Source organism: Oryx dammah, unplaced genomic scaffold, assembly GCF_014754425.2.
Source record: "Oryx dammah isolate SB20612 unplaced genomic scaffold, SCBI_Odam_1.1 HiC_scaffold_15, whole genome shotgun sequence".
Classification (NCBI taxonomy): Eukaryota; Metazoa; Chordata; class Mammalia; order Artiodactyla; family Bovidae; genus Oryx; species Oryx dammah.
In genome coordinates this window covers 36,873,201-36,883,615 of record NW_024070199.1, presented here as the reverse complement: position 1 = coordinate 36,883,615, position 10,415 = coordinate 36,873,201, and the positions used below count along the sequence as shown (strand labels likewise).

The following is a 10,415-nucleotide window of genomic DNA, read 5'->3' as shown; positions in this document are numbered from 1 at the left end:
TCTTAAAGTTCAACCCTTAAATATTGATAAGTACCTTGCTATAGGAATTGTGGGAGCCAAGGTTCTTGGTGTAGATTTCCATAGTTGCACAACTCTGGGGTCCAGTCATGTCATGACCTATCGAAATTGGAACTCCTTGCAATTGTTGAGTTCACAGTCAATGCAGATGTAGGTGTGGCCCTGGGGAACAGCACTTTTCTAGGTTTTATTTAGCATGTTCTTTATTCCCTCTCTACTTCCGTGTGTATATCTCTATGTCTGCATGTCTATATCACTATCATTTATCTTGCCATCCCTTTGAAAGTCTCTGTGAGTGTATTTCTCTCTGTGTTGTTTTCTTTTAAATTTTCTTTTAATTTTCTACATTTCCTGAACATGTTCCCAATCTCCTAGATTCTTCTTTTAACTTTCCTTCTCTTTCAACTTGGAGAAAGATGGGGAAAGCTATTTATACACTGTTTTATATCTGACAAGTAGTGTGACCACAGCCAATTCACAAGCCTCTTGCATTTCAAATTCCTCCCTTGTAAAAGAGGATAGGAATCCTCCTTCTACCTCCTTCCCTGAGCTTCTATGAGAAGGGTACAGTGGGGTGACAACAGCAATGCTAGTGGGTTTTCACTGTTGAGACTTCCTATTTATCAGGCACTTTATATCCATCACTTCACTTATCCCCAAGATATCCTATTTGGAGGGTTTGAATCATGACATTCCACCATTATACTGAAGGGGAGACTGAGACCACACATGGTCATATGGCTTACCCAACATTACAGAACAGAATCTTTATTCAAATCTATATTCAAGTCATTGCCATGGAATATGCATAAAATTCTTATAAAAAGGTGACTCATAAAAATGAGTGGAAAGTACATAGTGCCATTACTAAGACAATTATACCTTAACACTGACAGCTAATTGTAGCATCTTTTTTGTTTTCTTTCTCAAAAGTTCAGTGAAAGAATATCTCTAAGGTATTCACCCCCTAGGAACATCATGGATGTGTGTTTTGGGAGGAAGGTGCTCCACAGCGCCACCTGACACTCTAGCCTAGCTAGCACTGGGGCTCATCTGGAGATGCCACGTGTGATGTTGGGTTGGGGCTCCTACAGGAGGCAGAAACACTGGGCAAACGGGGCCCCACACAGAGGAGAAGACACTCTCATCCTCAACTGTTGGTTTTGGTGACTGGGCCCAGAAATTACCAGGTGGCAGGTAAACCTCCATTTCTGTGTCAAAGATGTGTCATGGTTTGAGGGAGATTGTTCCTTCTGAGCGGAAGGCAATGACGACCTACTACAGTACTCTTGCCTGGAAAAACCCCAAATCGGAGAGGCCTGGTAGGCTGCAGTCCATGGGTTGCTAAGAGTCGACACGACTGAGTGACTTCACTTTCATTTTTCACTTTCCTGAATTGGAGAAGGAAATGGAAACCCACTCAAGTGTTCTTCCCTGGAGAATTCCATGGATGGTGGAGCATGGTGGGTTGCTGTTTATGGAGTTGCACAGAATCAGACATGACTGAAGCGACTTAGCAGCAGCAGCAGCTCCTTCTGAACTAAGGGAATCAACTAGTTACAGATGAAGAATGAACCATCTCTGATCAGAAGGTAGAACCAACTGCAAAGCAATTGTGAATAACCAGGCAGAGGAATTCAGTTTCCACAGATGCAAGAATCACAGCAGGAAAAAGTTACTGAACCCATATTCAATGTAAGGCCATAAGAATCTAACACAATGCTTACTGTTTTTATATGAGAAAAAGGGCTTATTTGTCTTCAAGAATGCCCATGTCAGCCTGAGAGATAGGCAAACAGTAAATACATGTCAAATGAAAGGGTCACTTGTGTGGTGTTGCTCGAATGTGGTCTGAGTTTAGAGTTAGTGCCTGGGGTTGATCAAGAAGGACCTCCTGGAGTAGGGGGTGCTAAGACTGCATTTGAAAAGACTACAGAATTTCTCAAATGAAGGCACCAGGACTTTCCTGGATGTCCAAAGTTCCTGGAGGTCCAGTGGTTATGCCTCTGCACTTCCAATGCCAGAGGTAACATTTCAATGCCTGGTCATAGAATCAATATCCTGCATTAAATGTAGCACAGGAAAAAAAAAATCAAATGCAAGCACCTCTGTGACAAAAAAGGCTGTGAGCTCCACAGTGGTTGGAAAGTGATCTCAAGAGATATATAAACCGAGAGGGAGACATCAGTGTGGGAACAGAAGGTAGCCAGTTCTGCACTAACCCACTCCCTCCTTCTCCCTGTAGTTGGTCTACATGGGTAACATCACCATTGGAACATGCCCTCAGGAATTGCAGGTTATCTTTGACACAGGCTCATCTGACTTGTGTGTGCCCTCCCTCTTTTTCCCCCATCCAGCCTGTTGTGAGTACAGACACCCCGTACCCAGACCATCCTTCACTTGCCCTGCTGCCCTGTTTCCACCCTTGGCACCTGATGACACTCATCTCTTGGGTCTGCAGCTACACAAGTTACGTTCAGACATTACAAGTCTTCCATCTTCTGGCCTATCCAAAAGACCTTCAGGATCACCTATGTATCTGGGAGCATGAATTGATTTATTGCTTATGACAACATTTGGGTAATGTGTAAAGAGAAGCTGAATCAGGACTTGCTATGGAGTGACCTCTACTTGCAAAACAGATTCAGGACCGTTTGGCAGGACCCTTCCTAGCCTAACTCCCATAGACATTGGCCATCTTACCCACAGGATCCTGTCCCTGGAGAGGCAGTGCCCGTGGTAACACAAGAGCAAACGGACTAGCTAACCCAGAGAGTGGCTTGAGGTGTGGACTTGCAGCTCCTCTGCCCATGAGCAGTTCAAGATTCATTTTGCTAGGAGCAAGAAGACAGGAAAAAAGCACCCACCTTTATATTCACAGACTGTTCCAGCCATTTTCAGGTGATAACTGGTTTAATTTTGCAACAACCCCACAAAGCAGTTACTCTGATTAGCTCATGAGACATATGAAGAAACAGGTCCAGACAGCAAGGGCCTTGCTGAGAGCATATATGTGGCAAAGGGGGGAATTAGGCTGGCTTTTCGGGACTGAAGTTGCTGTGGGGTGTTTGGGGACAGGATAAAACTGATCTGGGGACCTTGGGGGCAGTCAAGGGCTTCAGCAATCCAGAGTGGGAAACTGGATGCCTGAGAAGTCAAGGGGCCTGATAAATGAGTTATCACTCTAGAGGACCCTTGAGAGTCTAATAAACCTATGGCCTGCCTCCCCCAAAATACTTGAGTAGTTCGCCTCTCTCTCTTTCTCTCTCATACACACTCACAGAAATATACACATATCCCCAAAAGTGAATTCCCCAGGCAATAATTTCATAGAACCCTGCAAGCAAGATTGTGTTTTCGGCTTGTCTTCTTGGACAGACACAGAATCCACAGTACATTACAGAGAATACAGTCCATTCCTGTCATTAGGTCACAGTGATGCCAAAGAGAAGGCTATCTTGCTCTGGATTGATTTATCCATAAGGTGTCACCATTGCGACCTGGCCTGACTCTGGTTGCCCCACCTGGACAGAAGCCATGAGGCCCATCTGACTCACTCAGGTGGTGTTTTTCAGAAGGGCAAATGTTTTAAAATTCACAGCCTCTTTCAAATGGAACCCAAATTCCCCTTCCACCTTGCTCTAACCATCTGTGGGCAATCAAAGACAGAGCCCAGCCTCAATTCTTGTCTGAGGATCTAATGGCAATGAACCCCAGCCCAGTCCTAGCCCCACTTCACGTATATGTACGTGGGAACACTCTTCTCTCCCACAGATTGGGGACCTTGCAAGTACTGCCCAGCCATTCGGTCTAAGCATGGTGGAATACGAGTTTGAGGGCAGAAGATCTGATGGCGTCTTGGGCTTGAACCATCCCAACATATCCTCTCTGGGGCCACTCCCATATTTGACAAGCTGAAGAATGAAGGTGCCATTTCTGAGCTTGTTTTTGCCTTCTACTTGAGCAAGTAAGTCTGAGATGGACAATTCCTTTCTCCAAATTAGCTGTAAGATATTTTCAGTTGCACAAAAATTATAGAACACTTGATAAAGAAGTATCCTGAGAGTAATATAACCAAGGATAACTATGGCCTCATGGCCCTACCTGGCTTCACCACTGGCTTTTATAAATAAAATTTTATTGGAACACAACCCTGCTCCTGGGCTCAAGACCAGTAACTTGGTGTAGCTGGGTTAGTTATGAGGGAGGCTAATGGAAGGCAACAGGAAATAATTTGGAGGAAAAAGCAATACGACTTGCCTATGAGTTTGATAAGGAAGGAAGGAGAAGGATGGTGGATATCTTTCCTTCCTCATTAGCATTTAAAAGAGAGCCCAAGGCCAGCTACCCCATTTGTGGAGCCAGTGAAAAATGAAAGTGTGGGACACAAAAGTGTGGGAGACCTTGTTCAAGAAATATTAGGCATTGTAGGCAGGGAGAGCAGAGGTGGGGTCCCTTCTGAGTGTGGGGCCCTTTGGACAGTGGAGGTCACAGGCCAGTGGAGCCAACTCTGGGTGACCTGAACCCACACCCTTAGAACTCCCAGGCCTTGAAATTCCTGAAAAATGACAAGATGGACAAGGGGGAAGCCAAATACTTCAGCACCATATCCTCTGAGGGTGTCTGAGCACTCAGGTCGCTGGAGGGCATCTTTCAAAGACATAGTGGGTGGAGCTCAGACAAATGATCCAGCTTCTAACCTCCTCTGTGTCACTCATGAGACAGTAACAGACCTCAGTCTGGATCTCTCTCTCTCCTAGACACTATTTCTGCATCTGTACATGGGGACCTTATTAGGGCCTTGATGCGTGGACAAGCACAGCTCTCAGACAGTGCTGTTGTTACTGTCCTCCAAGGATTCCCCCCTCACTTCTCTCTACAGAGACGAGCAGGAGGGCAGTGTGGTGATGTTTGGTGGGGTAGACCACCGCTACTACAAGGGAGAGCTCAACTGGGTACCATTGATTGAACCAGGTGACTGGAGTGTACACATGGACCGGTAAGCCTCTCCCTCTGAGGGTCAGCCCAAGTGATGCTCCCACTACTGTACGTGGACACAGGCACACACACACAAATGCATTCTCAGACACACAGTCACACAGACATATACACCACCTTCAACGACAGAGACAGACACACAGACACGTGGAAACACACAAGCAGACACATATAAACATACACATTAACACATAAAAACATGCATAGCTAATGAGAGAAACACAAGTACACACAGAGACACATGCAAACACACATACAAACAAAGACACAAGCACATAGATACACAAACAATCCATGTGTTCATAATCCTCATGGGTTAAAAGGTCCCCACGGTCCTAAAAGGCACCAGAGAGGTCTGTGTAGCTCGGAGAAGGCTACACCCACTGCCCTTTGAGGTCGGGATCATGGTTAGAGGACTCTACAGTGTGGTGAACAAAGGATCAGAGAGAATATCTCCATCAAGAACAGAGTTATGATAAGATGACCGACTGTTGAGGGCTACCTAGGACATAGGAAGTTCTCAGTACAGATAAATGTCAGTTAAAAAACAGCGACAGTCCTGAGAAAATGGGGAAAATTGGTTTTCTTAGGGAGCAGCTACCCAGCAGTGGAGAGAGGTTGCCTGCAGTCTTAAGACCTGAAAGCAACTAAAAAAAATACACGCCAAGTTCTTGGGCACACAGCGGGGCAGGGGCTATTACAGAGAATCAGGAAGGTGGGATCCAGGAATGACCTGAGGACAGGAGGCATAATTGATAGGATTCTGTGGGATACCCTCAGACAAAAGCTGACCTCTCCTTGGGAGTTTGTGTGGGCTAGTCATGTATTTCCTGGCTAGGGTCTCAGGGTCTGAGCTGGTTGTAGGAGCAGTGCTGGGAGACACTCTCTCCCAGAGGAGCCCCTCTCCCCCTACTATGAGAATCTGCTGCCCTGCAAATCTCTGTCTTCACTCTGTGTGCAACCCATTATTTGTTCCCCACCATATACAGCTCTCTGGAGGTTTCTTATTGTTTTCTCAGTCTTCATTCACTCATTGAACAGACAAGCTTTGGGAATCCACTGTGTGCCAGACACTTGAGGGAGGCAAGGAGAATAAAACTCACCCTTACATCTAAGAAGGTAGATGTACATGAAGTGACTTGCCCACATAGTGAATTTTGGCTTTGGTACTTGCTAGACATGAAGAAGAGAAGGCACTGGCAACCCACTAAAATGCGGAGCCTGGTGGGCTGCCATCTATGGGGTCGCACAGAGTTGGACACGACTGAAACGACTTAGCATCAGCAGCAGCAGCAGGCATGAGGAAGTGTCTACAGAGACTATCAAGGAAGGAGACTGATCAACACTGGGGGAAAGACTTCCCTGAAACCATGACAATTAAGCTGGAATATGGAAGATGAGGGGAAATTTGCTAGTCAAAGAGGAGGGGGCTCCTATAGGAAGGAAGACTAGCTTGTGTCAAGGTGCAAAAGAAACTGGTGTATTCAAGTACTGCATTCAAGAATGTCAAAGAAGGTGCCATGTCAGGAGCAAAGGAAAAGAAGGCAGAAGACAAAGGGCTGTTTAGGAGACAGTCAGAAAGGGGGCAGCTCTGGGGAGACTCAGGGTGACCTTGATCCATGCTTTGTCACACTGTCTCTCAGCATCTCCAAGAAAAGAAAGGTTATTGCTTGTTCTGGTGGCTGTGAAGCCCTTGTGGACACTGTGATATCACTGATCCTTGGCCCAAGAACACTGGTCAAAAACATCCAGAAATTCATCGGCGCCACAGGGTCATGCCGCAGGGTCACCTCCAGTCTCCAAGCAAAAAAGGATCCCCAGGGCCAACCTCTCTCCCTCTCTCTCCAACAGCACTACGTTTCATGTTTTTCAGTCAATACCCTGACCTCTATTATCCTCACCATCAATGGTATCAACTACCCAGTCCCAGCTCAAGCCTACATCCTCAAGGTGAGGGGAGAAGCCTGAGGGGTGGTTCTCAAATAGGAACTTGAAACAACACTAGGCCTGCTGCTTGGAGAAGGGCGCCCTCTGCAGGCCATCTGGCACTACTGCAGATGCTGCTGAGCCCTGTGGCTGTGCCAGAGCCTCCCGCAACATGAACCACTTGAGAGTAAAGGGCCGTCTGGGACACTGATCATCCTGAAGTAAATGTGGAGACGCCAGGCCATGCTGGCATGGTGGGAGTCACAAGGAGAGGGGAACACTCAGGTCCTCAGTGTTCAAAGAGCTTCAGTTCAGTCTGAACCCTCAGACGGATGAACATGGAAAGTCAGCTCTAGCAGTCCCTGAATAAGTCATGTGACAAGGAGAATGGCTGGGGACAGTCCCAGTGTGCTGTCCCACCATAGGGATTAACAGTCTCCTTTCCCTATCCGCAGTTTTCCTGATTTGGATGATAAATTACATGGTCTCCCTAGTTCTCAGATGCATTTTCCCATAGCTCTGGCCGGGTGCCCCCTTTGTGAGTCAGGCTACCCAACCCTTCTGTGAGGAGGATGGATGCTAATGTGAATAAATGGTTCACAGTGACTGCTTAGCCCTGGCACAGGGTGGAGGCTTCATGTCAGCTCCCTAGGGGTGTTCAGAGCTGGCTGATGAGCTCAAAGAAGACTTTGAGGAAGGGAGAGAATTTCAGGAATTCTAAAACTGTAAACTCATGGGCCATATGGAGGGTTGCTTGGTTCTAGTCAAAGGGGCACTGGATTCCAAGCAAATGGCATCCCAAGATGCTCTGCATTGGGCCACTGGGGACTTACTTGGGGTGATGAGGGCTATAGACTGACCGGTGGGGATGGGGAACAAGAATACGTTACCCACCCAAGCCTGAAGTGGCCAAGGAGGGTGAGTACCGGCCGAAGAAGGATTCCCTGAGTTCCTAAGTTAAGTCTTCAAGAACGTGTTGTGGGCACTGCTCTATATAAGGTGGATAACCAACAACAAGTTACTGTGTAGCACAGGGAACTCCAATTAATTATATGACAACTTGGATGGGAGGAGTATTTTGGGGACCAGAATACATGGATACATATGGTTGAGTCCGTTTACAGTCCATATGAAACTCAGAATATTGCTAATCAGCTATACTCCAATACAAAATAAAAATTTTTAATAAAGTAAGGATTGTGCGGATGCAGGAGGAGAACCAGCATTCTCTGAAGGGAAAATAAGGAGCAGAGACAGAAGGAAAGAAACAGGGAAAGAGGAGAACTATGGACACTCTTTTTCTTTTCTAAAAATTTTATTGAAGTGTGGCTAATCTTCAGTGTTGCGTTAAGTTCTGCTGCACAGCAATGTGACTCAGTTATATACATATAGAAATATAGATTATTTTCTTATTCTTTTTCATGCGGTTTATTACTGGATAGTTAATATATCTCCTTATACTCTACAGTAGGACTTTGTTGTTTATCATCCCTCTGTATACCCAACTCCCAGTCCTCCCCTCCCCCACACCCTTCCTCATGGCAACCTCATGTCTTGGCCCTTTTTTGTTGTGGATGAATTCTCATATCCTCTGCTAAGGAGAAACTCCCTTGATACTTACCAAAAGAGGGAAATAAACTCAAGAATTGTGTTAGGTCTAGATATTTGTGGGACTATCTTATAGGGGCTCAGGCTGACTGGTGTGTGTATCTGACTCACCCAAGATTCTAGAGGCCACTTCTATACCACCTTTAAAGAGAACACAGTGAGGACATCTAGAGAGACCTGGATCATGGGTGACATCTTCCTGAGGATGTATTTCTCAGTCTCTGATGGAGGAAATGACAGGATTGCCTGGCACAGGCAGTATAAATGCTCGTGTGGTTCAGGAATCAGTAAGGGCACTCTGAGCAAACATTAAATCACACTTAGGGTACTCCTGCCCAGGATGCTGGTGAACTATATCTGTTGGTGAACTATACACCCTATTCTCAGTAAAGAATAAAGGATTTCACTCGTAATGGTGCTGAAACAAACAGGTGCCTCTGTTTGTGTCTGGGAGGGGTACAATGATTGGGAAGGATCTAGAACAAAGTCTGAATCACAGTTGAGAGGAGCCAGCCTCCAACTGGCTTCAAGGAAAGGGGAGACTCTCTGAAATGATTCTGGGAATCCAGGACACAAGACTCAGAGCAAATACAAAGATCTCAGTGACCGGACCCAAGAAATTAGAAGTCATCAGGTCTCTATTTCACACTCTCACTCTTTCATTCCCTCTTCTTTGATGGTCTGAGCCTGCAACTTTCTTCCCAAAGATTCTACAGCTAGTTAGGGAGTCCAAGCCACCTGCCCCAGGGTTTTATATCCTGAAGACATCTCCAATAATGAAAGAAAAGATTGAAGACATCAGAGTTCAAAGATGTCCTCTAAATGACCCACCTCAGATCACATGTAGAGTCCTGGATCAGCCATCCTGGCAGGGCCATGGGGTCCTATGACTGGCTTTACATGCTCTTGGTGTCTGACCCAGCAGCACACATGATTGTCAATTCCCTCCAGAACTACATGACTGAAGCTGGGGAGAGGAGGCCAAAAGAATGTGACTGGGAGATGGTATAGGACATGAAAGAGCTTGTGATGACCCACCAACTCCACCACCTTCTCATTCACAGGAATTATAAGGGGTAATGAAATGGACTGTCTTCATCCCATCTCAGATGATCTTATCACTGGGCTTCACCTCCAGGGGAGTTTGAGTGAGGTACTTCATGGAGAGTTGGTTCCCTTTTGTCCCACATAGAGTCACCAGCTCTCTGCCACATATGCCTGCTCTCTTCTTTCCAGTCTCTTACTTCTCCCAGCAATCTTGATTCCATCTTGGGATTTATCCAGAACAGCATATTGAATGATGTATCTTACATATAGGTTAAGAGTGACAGTGTATACCTTGTCATCCTCCTGTCCCAATTTTAAATCTTTCAGTTGTTCCATGTCTGATTCTAACTGCTGCTTTTTGACCTACATACAGACTTGGTAGGAGAAAGGTAAGGTGATCTGGTACTCCCATTTCCTTAAGAATTTTCCACAGTTTGTTGTGGTCCACACAGTGAAAGGCTTTAGCATAGTAGTGAAGCAGATGGAAATGTTTTTTCTGGGATTCCCTTGCTTTCTCTATGATCCAATGAATGTTGGCAATTTGATCTCTGCTTGCTCAAACCAGTTTGCATATATAGGAGTTCTCAGTTGAAACTTAGCTAGAAGGATATTGAGCATTACCTTGCTAGCAAGTAAGATGAGCACAATGGCATGATAGGTTGAACATTCTTTGGAATTGCGTTTCTTTTGGATTGGAATGAAAACTGACCTTTGCCAGCACTGTGGTCACTGATGAGCTTTCCAAATTTGCTGACATATTGAATGTAGCACATTTACAGCCTCATTCTTTAGGAACTTTAAACAGCTCAGCTGGAATT

General features: G+C 45.7%; 1 pseudogene; it reads left to right on the top strand.

Moving 5' to 3' along the window:
* Nucleotides 1-2,272: 2,272 nt before the first annotated feature.
* Nucleotides 2,273-8,863, top strand: LOC120874075 (annotated as a pseudogene).
* The last annotated feature ends 1,552 nt before the right edge of the window (nt 8,864-10,415 follow it).